Here is a 21,959-nt window from a genome sequence, read left to right as displayed (position 1 = left end):
TTACCCACTGGTACAGGTTACCCACTGGTACAGGTTACCCACTGGTACAGGTTACCCACTGGTACAGGTTACCCACTGGTACATGCAGTGAAACAGGACAAATATAAGCACCCCTATTTGACCTTTTGTGTAGCACGGGCATCTCATTCCCCTGCTATCAGGAGCACATTATGTGCCCAGTGTAATAAAAGTGTAATAGTGTTTGGCTCTGCGTCCAGAATTGGCACCGCTTTGGCACCGCTTTGACACCGCTTTGGCACCGCTTTGGCACCGCTTTGACACCGGTGCGGAAATGTGCTTCCGAGATAAATTGGTTCGCTGCCATGTGAGAAGTGAAGGTGAATTTTAAATATATGACATCATGAAAATATATTGATCCCCCTTCTCTGCCTTTGCTCCTCTCTCCTTCCTCCCACACTCCCTCCTTCCCCCTCCACCCTCTTCTCCCCTCCCACCTTGCACAGCTTGAAAAAAAGTAAAGGAGTTGAGGTGTTGCTCTGCAGGCATTTATTCTACCGGTGTGTAAGTGTCACGGTTCATGAATCCACTGCCTCACTCTCTCTTTTCTCTCTCTCTCTCTCTCTCTCTCTCTCCTGTGTTTGTGTGGGCGTGGTTCCCTATCTTGGCCTGATTGTCTGCGCCAGCTGGAATTAATTATCTTCCCCTTTATAGGTTCTGTAACCTGTGTTTCTTGTTGTCAGATCGTTGTTTCTTCCCTGAGGTTGTGTCGTGTGTCAGTGCTCATTCTCTCGCCGCCCTTGTGTGGATTATCTGCTGTGCTCCTTCCTACCCAGCCGGACACACTCCCTTGGATTTCTCAGCACGCTATCATCAGAGGATGCGCCCTAGGCCCTGGGTTGGATTACGTCTGAGTATAATCTGTCTGTCCTGTTGATGTTGTAAACTGTTTCATTAAACCATCGTTGCTTGCATCTTGCATCCGCCTCTGTATTGTGACAGAACGATCTGACCCTACCATGGATGCAGCGAGTTCAACGAGTCTGACCGAATTCATTTCCCGCAGTATCACGAGAATGGATCAACAAGAGGAGAACATCTCCAGCACAGGTCGGGCAGTACAAGCCATTGCGACGCAGGTATCCCAGCTGACCCAACAATTACAACATCTGGGGGGTCTCGCTGCGCCACCTACACCGGCAGTTCAACCCGCCCCGCCAGAGCCGGATTCCCAGCTAGAGCCACGGCTACCGACACCAGAGGGTTATTCAGGTGATCCTGACTATTGCAGAGCTTTTCTGACGAGATGTTCCATGCATTTCTCGTTGCAGCCACGGACCTTCAACCGTGAACAGTCTAAGGTAGCATTCGTACTCACCCTGCTATCAGGCAAAGCGGCCCTTTGGGGATCGGCGGTGTGGGCGAACCAGGACCCATGCTGCACCTCTTTCCAGACACTCTCCGAGGAGATGAGAAGGGTCTTCGATCGGGCCGTGGCGGGTAGGGAGGCGGCCAGACTACTCGCTGACCTTCGCCAAGGAGACCGTTCAGTATCGGAATACTCCATTCACTTCCGCACTCTGGCCGCAGAATGTCAGTGGAACGAGGAGGCGCAGTGGGACATGTTCCTGCATGGGCTGGAGGACCGGATCCAGAAGGAGATTTATGTTCTGGACCTTCCCAGGAGTTTAAATGGACTAGTGGAACTAGCATTGAGGGTCGACGCTCGTCTGAGTCGTATTGGCCGCCGAGCATGCCCTAACAGACCGTATAACGACACGGAGGGTTGGCATGCCAGCAGCGGGAACACGGCCAGTTCAGCCTCCGCTCACGAACCCATGCAGGTGGGGAGAGCTCGCCTCTCCCGGGAGGAGAGGGAGAGGCGGAGATCCCAAGGACTTTGTCTCTACTGTGGTAGAGCGGGCCACTTTATCCACTCCTGTCCGGTAAAAGATCAGGCCCGGTAGTAAGTATGAGGCTACTATCGGGTGGTGTCACCACAGAGAAGACCTCATCATCTACTCTCCTCCCGGTAAGACTAAGATGGGCCACCCACACGCACGACACCCAAGCTTTACTGGACTCAGGAGCAGAGGGTAATTTCATGGACTTCAAGCTCGCTCACAAACTCCAGATTCCTGTCACCTCACTCACGCACAAGATAGCCGTCAACGCTCTCAATGGTCAAGAACTCGCCAACATTTCTCACACCACTGAACCTATCACACTCATCACTTCTGGCAATCACACTGAGACACTATCATTTCTACTCATGGACTCACCCCTTGCACAAGTAGTTCTCGGCCACCCTTGGCTCACCCAACACAACCCCAGAGTTGACTGGGGTCATAACTCTATATCCATGTGGAGTAACAAGTGTCTTGAGTCCTGTTTAGTGTCTGCTTGTTCATCTGTGTCTGATTCTGTGTTTCTAGAGGAGGCAGTGGATTTGTCTAACGTGCCCGTTGAATACCTCGACCTGAAGGAGGTGTTCAGTAAGTCCCGTGCTGCTTCTCTTCCTCCGCATCGTCCCTATGACTGTGCAATAGAATTATTGACAGGTGAGTCTCCGCCTAAAGGCAAGTTATATTCACTCTCTGTTCCTGAGAGAGAGGCTATGGAGAGATACATCTCTGATTCTCTGGCATCTGGATTCATTCGTCCTTCCTCTTCTCCAGCGGGGGCGGGGTTCTTCTTTGTGGGGAAGAAGGACGGATCTCTGCGTCCTTGCATTGATTACCGTGGGTTGAATAACATCACAGTGAAGAATACCTATCCCTTACCGTTGATGTCCTCAGCCTTTGAAAGGTTACAGGGAGCATCCGTGTTCACTAAGTTGGATTTACGTAATGCTTATCATTTGGTTCGCATAAGGAGGGGGGACGAATGGAAGACCGCGTTTAACACCCCCAGAGGGCACTTCGAGTATTTGGTCATGCCTTTTGGGTTATCCAACTCCCCAGCGGTTTTCCAGGCACTCGTCAATGACGTGCTGAGAGATATGATTGATCAGTTCATATATGTTTACCTGGATGACATACTGATTTTTTCTTCTTCTCTCCAGGAACACGTTCAGCACGTCAGACGAGTGCTTCAGAGGTTGTTGGAGAATGGACTTTTTGTCAAGGCGGAGAAATGCATTTTCCAGGCACAATCCGTTCCATTCCTAGGTTACATCGTCTCGACTGAAGGTATTCACATGGATCCTGACAAGGTTAAGGCTGTGGTGGATTGGCCAAGCCCAGATTCCCGTAAGGCCCTACAGAGGTTTCTGGGATTTGCCAATTTCTACCGGCGTTTTGTTCGCAACTTTAGCCAGATAGTCGCTTCTCTTACCGCCTTAACCTCCCCCAGAGTGACGTTCAGGTGGTCCGATGCAGCCGAGGCTGCATTCACCAAACTCAAGAGCCGCTTTGTTTCGGCTCCCATCCTCATAGCTCCCGATCCCTCGGGTCAGTTCGTGGTGGAGGTGGACGCTTCAGAGGTGGGGGTAGGTGCGGTACTTTCCCAACGTTCCTCTTCGGACGACAAGATGCACCCTTGCGCGTTCCTTTCCCATCGGTTATCACCTGCGGAACGCAACTACGACATTGGCAACAGAGAGTTGTTGGCAGTGAAGTTAGCACTGGAGGAGTGGCGCCATTGGTTAGAGGGTTCGGGGGTACCTTTTATAGTTTGGACCGATCACAAGAATTTGGAATATATCAGAACCGCCAAGCGACTCAACTCCAGGCAGGCGCGGTGGGCACTCTTTTTCGGACGTTTTGACTTCTCGCTCTCGTATCGCCCGGGTTCCAAGAATGTCAAACCCGATTCCCTTTCTCGCATTTTTGACCATTCCGAACGTCCATCCACTCCCGAGTGCATCCTACCCGGGACCCTAGTGGTCTCCACTCTCACATGGGAGGTTGAATCGAGGGTCAAAACGGCCTTAGAAGGAGTAGAGCCTCCGCCCGGTTGCCCACCTAATCGGTTGTTTGTGCCGGAGGGGTGTCGGTCCGATGTTATTCGGTGGGGGCATTGCTCCAACGTAGCGTGTCATCCAGGAGTCAGCCGTACTAGCTTTTTAGTGAAGCAACGCTTTTGGTGGCCGCTGATGGCTCGTGACATTCACAGTTTTGTCTTGGCTTGCTCGGTTTGTGCCACTGGGAAGAGTTCTAATCGACCCCCAGATGGGTTACTCCAACCGCTGTCGGTCCCTTCGAGACCCTGGTCCCACATTGCGCTAGATTTTGTTACCGGTCTCCCGCCCTCCCAGGGCAAGACGGTTGTGTTGACCGTGGTGGACCGGTTCTCGAAGGCGGCTCATTTTATTCCCTTGCCTAAATTACCATCTGCCAAGGAAACAGCGGTAACGGTCGTGGATCATGTCTTTCGCTTACATGGCCTGCCGATGGACGTAGTTTCTGACCGGGGGCCCCAATTTGTGTCCAAGTTTTGGCAGGAGTTTTGTAGGTTACTGGGAGCAAGTGTCAGTCTTTCTTCAGGGTTTCATCCCCAGAGCAACGGTCAAACGGAGAGGGCCAACCAAGATTTGGAGAGAGTGTTGCGATGTTTGGTTTCTAAGAACCCCTCTTCCTGGAGTCAACAACTCTCTATGGTTGAGTACGCTCACAATTCGTTGCCAGTGGCAGCCACGGGTCTCTCTCCGTTTGAGTGTAGTTTAGGTTACCAGCCACCTATCTTTCCCAGTACAGAGTCCGAGGTCACTGTTCCCTCCGCTCACGCTTTCATCCAGAGGTGCCGTCACGTATGGAGCAGAGCCCGTGAGACTCTCCTCCGGGTGGGGGCGCGCACCAAGGCTAAGGCCGATCGCCACCGGTCGAAGCCTCCGGTATACGTCGTTGGACAAAGAGTGTGGCTTTCCACGAAGAACATTCCACTCCGATCCGTTTCTAACAAGCTTGCCCCCAAATTTATCGGGCCATTCAAGGTAACCAGGATCATTAGTCCGGTGGCGGTTCGGCTCAAGCTTCCTCCGGCGTATAGAAGAGTTCATCCTACCTTCCATGTGTCCAAGATAAAACCGGTGTTTCAGGCACGCATTAACCCGCCGGTCCCGGTTCCCCCGCCGCCACGACTTGTTGATGGGGAGACCACCTTTTCTGTCAATCGGATTTTGAACTCGAGAAGGAGGGGACGCGGATTCCAGTACCTGGTAGACTGGGAGGGTTACGGTCCGGAGGAGAGAAGTTGGGTACCCGCTAGGGACATTCTGGATCACTCCCTTATCGATGATTTCAATCGACAGGTAAATTTGTCTGGGAACGCCAAGAGGCGTTCCTAGGGGGGGGGGTATTGTCACGGTTCATGAATCCACTGCCTAACTCTCTCTTTCTCTCTCTCTCTCTCTCTCTCTCTCTCCTGTGTTTGTGTGGGCGTGGTTCCCTATCTTGGCCTGATTGTCTGCGCCAGCTGGAATTAATTATCTTCCCCTTTGTAGGTTCTGTAACCTGTGTTTCTTGTTGTCAGATCGTTGTTTCTTCCCTGAGGTTGTGTCGTGTGTCAGTGCTCATTCTCTCGCCGCCCTTGTGTGGATTATCTGCTGTGCTCCTTCCTACCCAGCCGGACACACTCCCTTGGATTTCTCAGCACGCTATCATCAGAGGATGCGCCCTAGGCCCTGGGTTGGATTACGTCTGAGTATAATCTGTCTGTCCTGTTGATGTTGTAAACTGTTTCATTAAACCATCGTTGCTTGCATCTTGCATCCGCCTCTGTATTGTGACAGTAAGGAATCAGTCCCAAACAGCCTCCTCCCTCCCTCTGTCCTTCACTTCTGTCCTGCAGCCCACTGGACCTGTCAAGCTCCACACCAATGAATGCATCTTTCCCTTCTAGGCAGTCCCTGTGCAGGATTGTCCTCTGCCTAGTGGTTGCACTGAACAGCACAGGGTCTGCTCTTCTCCGTACCCTGCTGCCAGGCTGCCATGTACCTGGAGGACCATGAAGTTGAAAATCCAATGGGGATCAAGTGTAGCTAACTTCACCTGGCTAACTGGCATAACAGCACAGTGCGTCTAACTGTGGAGGCTTGCCTGACAGTGTCTGTCTGTTGCTCCCCTGTGAATTAAACATGGTCTAAGACCGGTGGACTGGAGAGTGCGCAGATGTAGAATCAAATCAAATCAAACTTTTTCTGTCACATGCGCAGAGTACAACAAGTGTAGACCTTACAGTGAAATGCTTACTTACAAGCCCTTAACCAACAGTGCAGTTCAAGAAGAGTTAAGAAAATATTTACCAAATAAACGAAAGTAAAAAATAATAAAAAGTAACACAATAACATAACGAGGCTATATACATGGGGTACCGGTACCGAGTCAGTGTGGAGGCTATATACATGGGGTACCGGTACCGAGTCAGTGTGGAGGCTATATACATGGGGTACCGGTACCGAGTCAGTGTGGAGGCTATATACATGGGGTACCGGTACCGAGTCAGTGTGGAGGCTATATACAGGGGGTACCGGTACCGAGTCAGTGTGGAGGCTATATACATGGGGTACCGGTACCGAGTCAGTGTGGAGGCTATATACATGGGGTACCGGTACCGAGTCAGTGTGGAGGCTATATACATGGGGTACCAGTACCGAGTCAGTGTGGAGGCTATATACAGGGGGTACCGGTACCGAGTCAGTGTGCGGGGATACAGGTTAGAGGTCATTTGTACATGTAGGTATGAGTGAAGTGACTATGCATAGATAATAAACAGTGAGTAGCAGCAGTGTACAAAACAAATGGAGGGGGGGTAGAGAGAGAGAGAGAGAGAGAGAGAGAGAGAGAATATCATACACCTCAGAGTGATCCGCGTCATCTGACCACTTCTGTATTGAGCGAGTCAAGAAGTAGTAGTACTTGAATTTGGGCAGAGTTTGAGTTACAGGGCTGCCAGGAGAGCTGGAGAAAGCAGGACAAGTGTTAACCCACTGGTTGAATCAACGTCATTTCAAACCCAAAAATACATGTGATGACGTTGAGTCAACGTGGGAAACTAATTGAATTTGCAAACCTAAATCCAATGACATGGGGATTTGGTTGATTTCACGTTGAATTCACGTTAGTTGACAACTCAACCAAATGTAAATCAAAACTGTTTTGTCCCAGATACAGTATATTTTAATTAGAATGTTGAGGATCATAATGATTGTGGATAAATACCACTGTTCAGTCAGTCACTTTACCGACTGTTCTTTCCCCAGACACTATGCTCTCTCAAACAGACAACGTTAACAAATCATTTGAAATCTCAGCCCCAGGCTACGGAGGGGTCTCAGCCGTAGTCTACGGAGAGGTCTCAGCCGTAGTCTACGGAGAGGTCTCAGCCATAGGGATCTCAGCCGTAGTCTACGGACGGGTCTCAGCCGTAGGGATCTCAGCCGTAGTCTACGGAGGGGTCTCAGCCGCAGTCTACGGAGGGGTCTCAAACGTAGTCTACGAAGGGGTCTCAGCCGTAGTCTACGGAGAGGTCTCAGCCGTAGGGGTCTCAGCCGCAGTCTACGGAGGGGTCTCAAACGTAGTCTACGAAGGGGTCTCAGCCGTAGTCTACGAAGGGGTCTCAGCCACAGGGATCTCAGCCGTAGTCTATGGAGGGGTCTCAGCTGTAGTCTACGAAGTGGTCTCAGCCGCAGGGATCTCAGCCGTAGTCTACGGAGAGGTCTCAGCCGCAGAGGTCTCAGCCGTAGTCTACAGAGGGGTCTCAGCCGCTCAGCCTTAGTCTACGGAGAGGTCATTTTGGTTCAAATCCTTTTCTTATCCCAGCTCCAGTGTTTCTCTACCGGGCTCTGTCTCTGATGCGAGGCTGTCTCTCATTATATCCCCTGGCTCTCTTCACTCTGCCAGCACGTGTAATCTGGGTTGCCCCCCACATGGCACCCTATTCCCTATATAGTGCACTACTTTGGATCAGGGCCCTATGGGACCCTATTCCTTATATAGTGCACTACTTTGGACCAGGGCAGGTGTCATCTAGTTTGCCTGAGTTGAATGAGAGAGTTATAAAGATAGTGTATAATATTGTGCCTGGCGATGTGTGTACACATGAACAATGTGCCCAGCTAGCGGTATGGCACAAAGCCGTAAGAGGAAATTACAATGCCTACACATTCATCAATGTGCTAGGAGCTACGCTAGCTCTTTCCCTACGTTCTTCCGCCAATCTCATTTCTAGCCAATCAGAGAAAATAGCTGCTGTCAGCTCTGGGATGGTTGGTTGGCGGGCGACTGTGTCAAAGGCGTAACCTCCGTGGCGGAGCTGCATTAAAATTCATATTCAGCTGGATCTCAGGCATACTAATAATAATGGGGGGGGGGGGGGGCTTGTTTGGTTTCCACAAGTGTAAATTGCTTTGTTCTGTCAATAGTATGTTGGAGAGGGGAGCGTTGTTACATTGTTATTATTTGTAGCATTGGATGTTCACTGGAAATGTCACAATATGAAACCTGTGTGTGTCAGTAGATTCATGTGAGAGAGACAAAGAGAAAAGAGAGGGAAGAGAGAGACAGAGAGAAGAGAGAGGGAAGAGAGAGACAGAGACAGAGAGAAAAGAGAGGGAAGAGAGAGACAGAGAGAAGAGAGAGGGTAGAGAGAGACATAGAGAAGAGAGAGGGAAGAGAGAGACAGAGAGAAGAGAGAAAGAAGAGAGAGAAAGAAGAGAGAGACAGAGAGAAGAGAGAGGGAAGAGAGAGAGAAAGAAGAGAGAGACAGAGAGAAGAGAGAGGGAAGAGAGAGACAGAGAAGAGACAGAGAAGAGACAGAGAAGAGAGAGGGGAGAGAGAGAAGAGAGAGACAGAGAGGGAAGAGAGAAGAGAGAGTGAAGAGAGACAGAGAGAAGAGAGAGGGAAGAGAGAGACAGAGAGAAGAGAGAGACAGAGAGAAGAGAGGAGAGACAGAGAGAGAGACAGAGAGACAGACCAATCAACCTGCACATGTCCTCTACTGTATGTTTATTGTTATTGTTCAATGTATGGTTATTTTGACACTTGGTTATTGTTGTTACTGTTGTCCCGTTGACAATTTGGATTCTCTTTTTTATATTGTAAATAAGCTTTGGCAATATGTACACTGTTACGTCATGCCAATAAAGCAAATTGAATTGAATTGAATTGAATTGAGAGAAGAGAGAGACAGAGAGAAGAGAGAGACAGAGAGAAGAGAGGAGAGACAGAGAGAGAGACAGAGAGAAGAGAGAGACAGAGAGAAGAGAGAGACAGAGAGAAGAGAGGAGAGACAGAGAGAGAGACAGAGAGAAGAGAGAGACAGAGAGAAGAGAGAGAGAAGAGAGAGGGAAGAGAGAGACAGAGAGACAGAGAGACAGAGGGAAGAGAGAGACAGAGAGACAGAGGGAAGAGAGAGACAGAGAGAAGAGAGAGAGGAGAGAGAGGGAAGAGAGAGGGAAGAGAGAGGGAAGAGAGAGACAGAGAGAAGAGAGAGGGAAGAGAGAGACAGAGAGACAGAGAGACAGAGAGACAGAAGGAAGAGAGATACAGAGAGACAGAGGGAAGAGAGAGACAGAGAGAAGAGAGAGAGAAGAGAGAGGGAAGAGAGAGACAGAGAGAAGAGAGAGAGAAGAGAGAGGGAAGAGAGAGGGAAGAGAGAGACATAGAGAAGAGAGAGAGAAGAGAGAGGGAAGAGAGAGACAGAGAGACAGAGGGAAGAGAGAGACAGAGAGACAGAGGGAAGAGAGAGAGAGAGAAGAGAGAGAGAAGAGAGAGAAGAGAGAGTCAGAGAGAAGAGAGAGGGAAGAGAGAGACAGAGAGAGGGAAGAGAGAGAGAGAGAAGAGAGAGACAGAGAGAAGAGAGAGGGAAGAGAGAGCCAGAGAAGATAGAGGGAAGAGAGAGAGAGAGAAGATAGAGGGAAGAGAGAGAGAGAGAAGAGAGAGGGAAGAGAGAGACAGAGAGAAGAGAGAGGGAAGAGAGAGATAGAGAGAGGGAAGAGAGAGACAGAGAGAAGACAGAGAGAAGAGAGAGGGAAGAGAGAGACAGAGAGAAGAGAGAGAGAAGAGAGAGGGAAGAGAGAGACAGAGAGACAGAGGGAAGAGAGAGACAGAGAGAAGAGAGAGAGAGAAGAGAGAGGGAAGAGAGAGACAGAGAGAAGAGAGAGAGAAGAGAGAGGGAAGAGAGAGGGAAGAGAGAGACAGAGAGAAGAGAGAGAAGAGAGAGGGAAGAGAGAGACAGAGAGACAGAGGGAAGAGAGAGACAGAGAGACAGAGGGAAGAGAGAGACAGAGAGACAGAGGGAAGAGAGAGACAGAGAGACAGAGGGAAGAGAGAGACAGAGAGAAGAGAGAGAGAAGATAGAGGGAAGAGGGAAGAGAGAGACAGAGAGAAGAGAGAGGGAAGAGAGAGACAGAGAGAGGGAAGAGAGAGACAGAGAGAAGAGAGAGAAGAGACAGAGAAGAGAGAGGGAAGAGAGAGACAGAAATAAAGGGAGTATGAGAGAGATGAGCTACATACTGTGTCTATTTATGGTCCTGTGTAGGCATTTGTAGACTTTGCGTGTCCGCGTGTGTTCAAATAGCCCAGTGTTGTTTAAGTGTCGGTGATGGTTTGCTTTTGGACCACTCAAGACTGTCATGTCAGTCAATCAATTAAACAGCCTTGTAATTATTTCAATCCTTGTATTCAGACAAGTTCAAAACGTTTAAATGCATACTATAGAGTCAATGCTGTTATTTTCGTCTCCATAGCATTCATTCTCATAAATGTGCATAGTTCACTGTATAGGCCCTTTAATGTTGAAAAGCAGATTACCTGGAACTATTTGTCTGTCTGACTTTGTAACCTTTGTTCACCAAGACAGAGGATGTCTCTGTTGTGCCAGAATTGCACCTAGACCCAACCTCCACTGGCTTAGCATGTCCAAGTTACGTGAAAACCCATAATAAAGATGAATAGATCACACAGGACTGAGGGGGGAGGTTTTTCCTGGAGCAAGCAACTTTTTGGGGGGGTTGGGGGACAAGAAATTTGACCAGTTTGGGTTTCCACCGATCTGACAATTTTCACAGAGCGTAATAGCTAGCACCGAGGTCTGCCTTAGACTTGCATTCTATAGTCTGCACCCACGTGATTACTACAGTTAAGACTGCATAGTAATGCTGACCGGATATCATTCACCTACTGTTGTAGCAATCTGGGTCACTGATAACCCACAGCTCCATTATGGTACACGGATGAGCAGGGAGCAGCACACCTCTGGGCTGAACGAAAGGGGAGGAATGGATGAGGTACCCAGCTTGCACATACTGTAACATTCTGAGAACCATGCTTCTTAGAGCTCGGTGAGAGGTTATCCTGTGGTTATTTATTTACATACAACCTTCCCACAAAGTTCTGGGAATGGTGCAGGATAGTTGCCTGTCTTTGGAACATTCTCAGCTCATTTAAGGAACTTGACAAAATAACGTTATTTTCTTGGTATTTCATTACTTTAACAGAACGTTTCCTAAGAGTTCAAACATTTACATTCCCAGAACAGGCAAAAATGTTCACGTCTGTTCTCAGAACGTTTAAAAAACATTCCGGATTATCGGTCAGGAAACGTATGGCTTCGTCCCCAGAACCAATGGGAAACCAAAAACGTACGTTCCCACAACTTCCAAGAACCAAATGTGCTAGCTGGGGTAGCTAGATGGGAGGAATGACGAAGAATGATGAGGTAGCTAGAAGGGAGGAATTTTTTTTTTTTTTATTTAACTTTTATTTAACTAAGCAAGTCAGTTAAGAACAAATTATTGATGAGGAATGATGAGGAAGCTAGAGGGGAGGAATGATGAGGAAGCTAGAGGGGAGGAATGATGAGGAAGCTAGAGGTGAAGAATGATGAGGAAGCTAGAGGGGAGGAATGACGAGGAAGCTAGATGGGAGGAATGATGAGGAAGCTAGAGGGGAGGAATGATGAGGAAGCTAGAGGGGAGGAATGATGAGGAAGCTAGAGGGGAGGAATGATGAGGTAGCTAGAGGTGAAGAATGATGAGGAAGCTAGAGGGGAGGAATGATGAGGAAGCTAGAGGGGAGGAATGATGAGGAAGCTAGAGGGGAGGAATGATGAGGAAGCTAGAGGGGAGGAATGATGAGGAAGCTAGAGGGGAGGAATGATGAGGAAGCTAGAGGGGAGGAATGATGAGGAAGCTAGAGGGGAGGAATGATGAGGTAGCTAGAGGTGAAGAATGATGAGGAAGCTAGAGGGGAGGAATGATGAGGAAGCTAGAGGGGAGGAATGATGAGGAAGCTAGAGGGGAGGAATGATGAGGAAGCTAGAGGGGAGGAATGATGAGGTAGCTAGAGGGGAGGAATGATGAGGAAGCTAGAGGGGAGGAATGATGAGGAAGCTAGAGGTGAAGAATGATGAGGAAGCTAGAGGGGAGGAATGATGAGGTAGCTAGAGGTGAAGAATGATGAGGAAGCTAGAGGGGAGGAATGATAAGGAAGCTAGAGGGGAGGAATGATGAGGAAGCTAGAGGGGAGGAATGATGAGGAAGCTAGAGGTGAAGAATGATGAGGTAGCTAGAGGGGGGGAATGATGAGGTAGCTAGAGGTGAAGAATGATGAGGTAGCTAGAGGGGGGGAATGATGAGGTAGTTAGAGGGGAGGAATGATGAGGAAGCTAGAGGGGAGGAATGATGAGGAAGCTAGAGGGGAGGAATGATGAGGAAGCTAGAGGGGAGGAATGATGAGGAAGCTAATGCAGATGAACTTAAGCCATTTGTCCATGCACTATAATGGGGAAAAACTTTTGGGCCAGTTCCATTTCAAATCCTGTCAGTTGAATTGTACATGGCATCTCTCTGTACGAAGTGCAATTCTTTAATGCAGGGAAACTTAAATCACTTCTACCAAATTTCTATCAACATGTTAAATGTGCAACCAGAGGGAAAACAATTCTAGATCACCTGTACTCCACACACAGAGACGCGTACAAAGCTGCTTACAAGCAAAAATTAAAGCAAGAAGCACTAGTGACTCGGTCTATAAAAATTGGTCAGATGAAGCAAATGCTAAACTACAGGACTGTTTTGCTATCACAGACTGGAACATGTTCCGGGATTCTTCTGATGACATTGAGGAATACACCACATCAGTCACTGGCTTTATCAATAAGTGCATCGAGGACGTCGTCCCCACAGAGACTGTACGTGCATACCCCAACCAGAAGCCATGGATTACAGGCAACATTTGCACTGAGCTAAAGGGTAGAGCTGCCGCTTTCAAGGTGCGGGACTCTAACCCGGAAGATTACAAGAAATCCTGCTATGCCCTGCGACGAACCGTCAAACAAGCAAAGCGTCAATACAGGGCTAAGATTGAATCATACTACACCGGCTCCGACGCTCGTCTTATGTGGCAGGGCTTGCAAACTATTACAGACTACAAAGGGAAGCACAGCCGCGAGCTGCCCAGTGACACGAGCCTACCAGACGAGCTAAATCACTTCTATGCTCGCTTCGAGGCAAGCAACACTGAGGCATGCATGAGAGCATCAGCTGTTCCGTACGACTGTGTGATCACGCTCTCCGTAACCGACGTGAGTAAGACCTTTAAACAGGTCAACATACACAAGGCTACGGGGGCCAGACGGATTACCAGGACGTGTGCTCCGGGCATGTGCTGACCAACTGGCAGGTGTCTTCACTGACATTTTCATTATGTCCCTGATTGAGTCTGTAATACCAACATGTTTCAAGCAGACCACCATAGTCCCTGTGCCCAAGAACACAAAGGCAACCTGCCTAAATGACTACAGACCCGTAGCACTCACGTCCGTAGCCACGAAATGCTTTGAAAGGTTGGTAATGGCTCACATCAACACCATTATCCCAGAAACCCTAGACCCACTCCAATTTGCATACCGCCCAAACAGATCCACAGATGATGCAATCTCTATTGCACTTCACACTGCCCTTTCCCACCTGGACAAAAGGAACACCTATGTGAGAATGCTATTCATTGACTACAGCTCAGCGTTCAACACCATAGTGCCCTCAAAGCTCATCACTAAGCTAAGGATCCTGGGACTAAACACCACCCTCTGCAACTGGATCCTGGACTTCCTGACGGGCCGCCCCGAGGTGGTGAGGGTAGGTAGCAACACATCTGCCACGCTGATCCTCAAAACTGGAGCTCCCCAGGGGTGCGTGCTCAGTCCCCTCCTGTACTCCCTGTTCACCCACGACTGCATGGCCAGGCACGACTCCAACACCATCATTAAGTTTGCAGACAACACAACAGTGTTAGGCCTGATCATCGATAACGTCAAGACAGCCTATAGGGAGGAGGTCAGAGACCTGGCCGGGTGGTGCCAGAATAGCAACCTATCCCTCAAAGTAACCAATACTATTGTGGACTACAGAAAAAGGAGGATCGAGCACGCCCCCATTCTCATCGACGGGGCTGTAGTGGAGCAGGTTTAGAGCTTCAAGTTCCTTGGTGTCCACATCAACAACAAACTAGAATGGTCCAAACACACCAAGACAGTCGTGAAGAGGGCACGACAAAGCCTATTCAGGAAACTAAAAAGATTTGGCATGGGTCCTGAGATCCTCAAAAGGTTCTACAGCTGCAACATCGAGAGAATCCTGACTGGTTGCATCACTGCCTGGTACGGCAATTGCTCGGCCTCTGACCGCAAGGCACTACAGAGGGTAGTGCGTACGGCCCATTACATCACTGGGGCTAAGTTGCCTGCCATCCAGGACCTCTATACCAGACGGTGTCAGAGGAAGGCCCTAACAATTGTCAAAGACCCCAGCCACCCCAGTCATAGACTGTTCTCTCTACTACCACATGGCAAGCGGTACCGGAGTGCCAAGTCTAGGACAAAAAGGCTTCTCAATAGTTTTTACCCCCAAGCCATAAGACTCCTGAACAGGTAATCAAGTGGCTACCCGGACTATTTGCATTGTGCCCCCCCCAACCCCACTTTTTACGCTGCTGCTGCTCTCTGTTTATCATATATGCATAGTCACTTTAACTATACATTAATGTACATACTACCTCAATTGGGCCAACCAACCAGTGCTCCAGCACATTGGCTAACCGGGCTATCTGCATTGTGTCCCACCCACCACCCACCAAACCCTCTTTTACGCTACTGCTACTTTCTGTTCATCATATATGCATAGTCACTTTAACCATATCTACATGTACATACTACATCAATCAGCCTGACTAACCGGTGTCTGTATGTAGCCTCGCTACTTTGATAGCCTCGCTACTGTATATAGCCTGTCCTTTTACTGTTGTTTTATTTCTTTACTTACCTATTGTTCACCTAATACCTTTTTTGCACTATTGGTTAGAGCCTGTAAGTAAGCATTTCACTGTAATATCTACACCTGTTGTATTCGGCGCACGTGACAAATAAACGTTGATTTGATTTGATTTGGAATTCAATCCCTGAATTGCCTGGGATTGAGAGGGAATTGACCCTGAAACCCGCCGGCACACACCATAAGTGGACTCCACTTAACACTCTGATAGTGTCACCATTCAATCTTGTGGCTCTGTAACGAGACCCCTAAAGCTATATCCACATTCCCTCGGGTTCTGTCTGTTTATGCATTTTTGGGAGACTGTATTTAAGCAATAAGGCCCGAGGGGGTGTGGTATTTGGCCAATATACCACAGCTAAGGGGTGTATCCAGGCACTGCACTTGGCGTCGTGCCTTAGAACAGCACTTAGCCGTGGTATATTGGTCATACGTATTCCACACCCCCTCGGGCCTTATTGCTTAAATACAGCCTACCAAAAATTTTAAGTTGCTCAGAATCCCGCTCCACTTAAGGTCACATCATCTATTCATTGATATCTGCTGAAATGGAATGACATGCCAACTCACAGAGCAATTTAGCCAAGATGTGGTAAAAGAAGCGGCTGTGACATTGACTGGCAGTACGGGAAATGGAGACAGGTGAGGATGGGGGGGGGGGGGGATTCTCCGGGGGCCTCCAAGTGACAGGAAATCTCCAAGAGGCCCCTGCCAGGAACATGACATGCTCTTGAGTGGTGACGCGCCAGACACCTCATCACCATTAATAAGTAATCATGGGAAAGTCACTCTGCTGGCCAGTCTGCTGTTTAGCGCTGTCTGTGATGTCACAGGGATATATAGGAGATTTCAATGAGGTGGTTTCCAAATTATATTAGGATATTAGGATATACCTTATACAGTATATTGTAAGCAATTAAGTAGCCTTGGCTTGTGCGAGCCAGAATGGCTCATAGGAGCAGGAGCCTCTCTTCTGTTGCTATAGCGTCAGACAGCTTGATGTAGAAGTACACCTCCTAGGCAGGACGCCAGTCTATCGCAGGGCCTTTTTTGCTTTGTCATTATGTGGTATTGTGTGTAGACTGATGACGGGGGGAAAAAACTATTTAATACATTTTAGAATAAGGCTGTAATGTAACAAAGTGGAAAAAGCCAAGGGGTCTGAATACTTTCTGAATGCACCGTCTATTAGATACATTCCAAGTTGATGAGCTTTTTCAATCAATCAAATCAAATCAAAGTTTATTTGTCACGTGCGCCGAATACAACAGGTGTAGACCTTACAGTGAAATGCTTACTTACAGGCTCTAACCAATAGTGCGAAAAAAAAGTATGTGTGTGTGTGTGTGTGTGTGTGTGTGTGTGTGTGTGTGTGTGTGTGTGTGTGTGTGTGTGTGTGTGTGTGTGTGTGTGTGTGTGTGTGTGTGTGTGTGTGTGTGTGTGTGTGTGTGTGTGTGTGTGTGTGTGTAGGTAAGTAAAGAAATAAAACAACAGTAAAAAGACATTTGAAAATAAGAGTAGCAAGGCTATATACAGACACCGGTTAGTCAGGCTTATTGAGGTAGTATGTACATGTAGGTATGGTTAAAGTGACTGCATATATGATGAACAGAGAGTAGTACTGGAGACAGCAAAATTCATAGGGATTTCAGTATGCAGTTTATATGATTGTGTTATGAAATGTGATTGACCTTATGCAGCACCATATCATACTCTGTCTCTTACATTTGGAATAGTGAGTACATCATCAATGTTATAACACCATCTTTGGGACCGTTGATGACATTTCACTTTTGAGAAATGAAATTTCAGATCTGTACTAAACAGGGACTGTATTCTTCCACCAATGTGAAAGCTTGGTTCACTAAGTACTTGCTGATTGCCCCTGTAAGCTCTAGTTACAGTCTGCATGGACAGTATGAGGTTGACCACAGATAAGAAGAGAACATGGTCAATGATAAAAAGGCAGAATGTCTGAGGACCATCACTTATTTTCAGAAATTCATCATTGTTCCTTTGATGTTGGCATTTTAATTCATTTCATATCAGGAGAGATGGGCCAGGGAGAAATAAAGTATATGGGAGTTGTGTGGAACACCCTCATTTAGGATATATTACCCTGCCAAACACAACACTGCACAAAAGGACTCAAGTTGTTCATTATTGATTATGTAAGGAAGGCTGCCAGACTGTACAACAAACGATCAAATGACCTGGGCTTTGGGTCCTAGAGGAGTGTTAATGACCTGGGCTTTGGTTCCTAGAGGAGTGTTAATGACCTGGGCTTTGGATCCTAGAGGAGTCTTAATGACCTGGGCTTTGGGTCCTAGAGGAGTGTTACTGACCTGGGCTTTGGTTCCTAGAGGAGTGTTAATGACCTAGGCTTTGGGTCCTAGAGGAGTGTTAATGACCTGGGCTTTGAATCCTAGAGAAGTCTTAATGACCTAGGCTTTGGGTCCTAGAGGAGTGTTAATGACCTGGGCTTTGAATCCTAGAGGAGTCTTAATGACCTGGGCTTTGGATCCTAGAAGAGTCTTAATGACCTGGGCTTTGGATCCGGGGGAAGTCTTACAACAGCCTAAATTCTTGTCTGTGGTTGTGTGTGTGGATGTGTGTGTGGATGTGTGTATGGGACTTGATTTCTATACAATATAGTAGTGATTTGTGTGTATTAATATACGGTATAGTTTGTGTAGTTTTCTTCCGTGAATATATCCGATATTACGGATGAAAATACATGACATGCCCTAAAAAACCCACAACATGTTGCAAAAATGGACAGTTTTAAACAGCATGTATTTCTGGTGTGGGTCGACGTGAGCTGGAACCAAAATACAGCAGAAGCTTTTAATATTCTCCTTCTGCAGTTAGAAATCAGCTCTCTGTCTCTCTATCTCTCTCTAACTGTATTTCTCTTTCTGTCTGTCTCTGTCTATCTCTCTCTAACTGTCTCTCTCTTTCTGTCTGTCTCTATCTCTCTCTAACTGTCTCTCTCTGTCCATCTCTGTCTCTCTATCTCTCTCTGTCTCTCTATCTCTCTCTGTCTCTCTCTGTCGCTCTGTCTCTCTATCTCTCTCTAACTGTCTATCTCTCTCTAACTGTCTATCTCTCTCTAACTGTCTCTCTATGTCTCTCTAACTGTCTCTCTCTCTCTCTCTAACTGTCTCTCTCTCTAACTGTCTGTCTGTCTCTCTATCTCTCTCTCTCTGTCTCTCTCTCTCTCTCTCTGTCTCTCTCAATTCAATTCAATTTGCTTTATTGGCATGACGTAACAATGTACATATTGCCAAAGCTTATTTTGGATATTTACAATATAAAAATAAATAAAAAAACGAGAATCAACTTTGTCAACGGAACAACAGTAAAAACAATACCCAAGGGTCAAAATAACCATACATTCAACAATAACAATAAGCATACAGTAGAGTACATGTGCAGGTTGATTGGTCTGTCAGACACTGTCCCTCAACTTATGGCAGGCAGCAATGTAGTGCGCTGCCAACCCACAGCTCTCTGCGTCCTCCCCCATCAGGACGAGTAGCCTATCCTCATCAGAGAGGTCTTTGAAACCTTGAATAAGGGTTTCAAATTTGGGAAAATGACACTCTCTAATTGTTTTATATTTTTTTACATTTTGTCAGGAAATGCAGCTCTGTCTCAGGTTCTGCTGTTGTGCAGTGGTTGCACAGCCTTTCCTCTACAGGGAGTCAGGTTTTCCTGTGTCTACCCTTCTCAATGGCAAGGCTGTGCTCACTGAGCCTGTACTTTATCAAGGTTTTTCTAAGGTTTTGATCAGTAACCATGGTCAAATATTTAGCCACGGTGTACTGTCGATTTAGGGCCAGATAGCACTGCATTTTGCTTTGTGTTTGTGCTTGTGTTTCCCAATAAGCAATGTAGTTTTGTTTTGACTGTGTTGTAATTTGGTTTATCCTGATTGATTGGATGTTCTGGTCTTGAGGCTTCAGTGTGTTAGTAGAACAGGTTTGTGAACTCAGCCCCAGGACCAGCTGGATGAGGGGACTCTTTTCTTTGCTCAGCTCTTGGCATTGCAGGGCTTGGTAATGATATGAGAGGGGGTCACTGTATTTTAGATGTTTCCAAAACTTAATTGCTCTTTTTTGAATTTTTATTATTAGTGGATATTGGCCTAATTCTGCCCTGCATGCATTGTTTGTAGTTTTCCTCTGGACATGTAGGAGAATCTTACAGAACTCTGCATGCAGGGTTTCAATGGGGTGTTTGTCCCATTTGATGAAATCTTGTTTTGCAAGTGGACCCCACACCTCGCTGCCATAAAGTGCAATTGGTTCAATGACATATTCAATTAGTTTTAGCCAAATTTTAATAGGTATTTCAATTTGAATTTGCTTTTTAATGGCGTAGAATGCCCTGCGTGCTTTCTCTCTCAGTTCATTCACTGCCTCATTAAGGTGTCCAGTTGAGCTTATTTTTAAACCTAAGTAATTGTAGTGTGTACAGTACTCTATATATTTTGTACCAATTGAGAACTTTGGTCTAATTCCCTGAGATCTGGATCTTCTCTGGAAAATCAGTATTTTAGTCTTTTTGGGGTTTACTGCCAGGGCCCAGAGTACTGCTCTAGCAGGTCCAGGCTCTGCTGTAGGCCATGTGCTGTGGGTGACAGCAGGCATAGGTCATCTGCGAAGAGTAGGCATTTAACTTCTGAATTGTGGAGACTAACACCAGGGGCTGAGGATTTTTCTAGAATAGTGGCCAATTCATTAATGTAAATATTGAAGAGTGCAGGGCTCAGATTGCAACCCTGGCGAAGGCCCTGCCCCTGGTTAAAAAATTCTGTTATTTTCATACCAATTTTAATGCTGCATGTATTGCCAGTATACATTGATTTAATTATGTCATATGTTTTACCCCCTACACCACTTTCAATAACTTTGTAGAACAGTCCTGTATGCCAAATAGAATCACATGCTTTTTGGAAGTCGATAAAGCAAGCGTATATTTTGGTATTATTTTGGTGGACATGTTTATCTATCAGGGTGTGTAGGGTGTAAATATGATCAGTTGTGCGATGTTTTGGTATAAATCCAATTTGGCTTTTACTCAAGACATTGTGCTTATTAAGGAAGTTTAGAACTCTTACATTGATAATACTACAGAAAACCTTCCCCAGGTTACTGTTCACACAAATACCTCTGTAACTGTTAGGGTCAAATTTGTCTCTGTTCTTAAAGATTGGGGTTATGAGTCCTTGATTCCAGATGTCAGGGAAATAACCTACACTCAGGATCAAATTAAACAGTTTTAATATAGCCAATTGAAATTTTGCACTACTGAGTTTGAGCATCTCATTTAGGATGCCATCAGGTCCGCATGCCTTTTTAAATTTGAGGGCCTGAAGTTTCTTATAGAGCTCCTGGTCAGTAATTGGGGAGTCCAGTGGATTTTGATTGTCCTTTATAGCTTTTTCTAATTCATTCAACTTCTCATGAATTTGGCGTTGTTCTGCGTTTGTGTCAATTTGAACGGTGTTGTAGAGTGTTTTAAAATGGTTTGTCCATATGTCACCATTTTGTATCGCTAATTCCTCTTGTTTAGATTTTTTAAAGTTTTTTCCAATTTTGCCAGAAGTTGTTTGTGTTTATGGACTCCTCAATTAGTGTCAGCTGCTTGCTGTTGTACTGTGCTTTTTTGGTTCTGAGTGTACGTTTATAGAGTTTTAAAGTCTCACAGTAATGAAGGCGTAATTCACCATTATTTGAGTCTCTGTGCTTTTGGTTGGATAGTGTTCTAAGTTTTTTCCTTATAATTTTACAATCTGCATCAAACCAGTTGTCATCTGTGATCTTTTTTGTTTTGTTTTTTATCAATTTCAATTGTGCTTCATTTGCCGTTTGCCTGAATATATAGTTGATGTTTTGTACTGCTAGATTGATGCCTTCTTTACTGTGAGTGAATGTGGTATCCAGAAAGTTATCTAAGAGTGTTTGGATATTTTGGTTACAGGTTGCTTTCTGATATTCATCTGTGCTGTTTTGGGCCCATCTGTATGAATTTCTGATGTTGTACAGCTTACTGGGCTGTGAATGTGTGGTTGTTTCCATGTCTGTTCTTTTGAGGAACAACGTAATTTGGCTTTGATCAGACAGAGGTGTTAGTGGCTTGACAGTGAATGAGCTGAGAGAGAAAGGGTCAATGTCTGTGATCATATAGTCTACTGTACTGTGGCCAAGAGGTGAGCAGTAGGTGAATCTCCCCAAAGAGTCCCCCCGTAACCTACCATTGCTCTCTCTCTGTCTCTCTCTGTTTGTCTATCTGTCATAAACCCCTCTCTCTTTGTCCATCTGTCATAACCCCCCCTCTCTCTCATAACCCCCTCTCTCTCTCTCTCTGTCATAACCCCCTCTCTCTCTCTCTGTCATAACCCCCCCTCTCTCTGTCATAACCCCATATCTCCTTCTCTCTGTCATAAACCCATATCTCATTCTCTCTGTCATAACCCCATATCTCCTTCTCTCTGTCATAACCCCATATCTCCTTCTCTCTGTCATAACCCCATCTCTCCTTCTCTCAGAAACCCCTCTCCTTCTCTACCCCATAGAGAGAGAAGAGTACAGAGAGGGCATGCAGTTAGTGGTACCCTACCGTCAGCGCACATGGCTGCCTCGGCCTCACTAAAAGACATGACTCCAGGCGAGAGAGGGCGCTATCTGCCATCTTAGAGAAGGGCTGGAGGGGGAGAGAAGGCAGA

The 21,959-nt window shown here is 46.8% G+C and overlaps 1 protein-coding gene across 3 annotated transcripts in view; it reads left to right on the top strand.

The window, feature by feature from the left end:
- Window positions 1-21,959, top strand: part of slc12a5a (solute carrier family 12 member 5a) — a 277,239-nt gene that overhangs the window by 159,117 nt on the left and 96,163 nt on the right. The gene's annotated exons all lie outside the window — the stretch shown is intronic.

This window comes from Salvelinus alpinus, chromosome 12, assembly GCF_045679555.1.
Source record: "Salvelinus alpinus chromosome 12, SLU_Salpinus.1, whole genome shotgun sequence".
NCBI classification, from domain to species: domain Eukaryota; kingdom Metazoa; phylum Chordata; class Actinopteri; order Salmoniformes; family Salmonidae; genus Salvelinus; species Salvelinus alpinus.
This window is presented reverse-complemented; position numbering and strand designations above follow the sequence as displayed.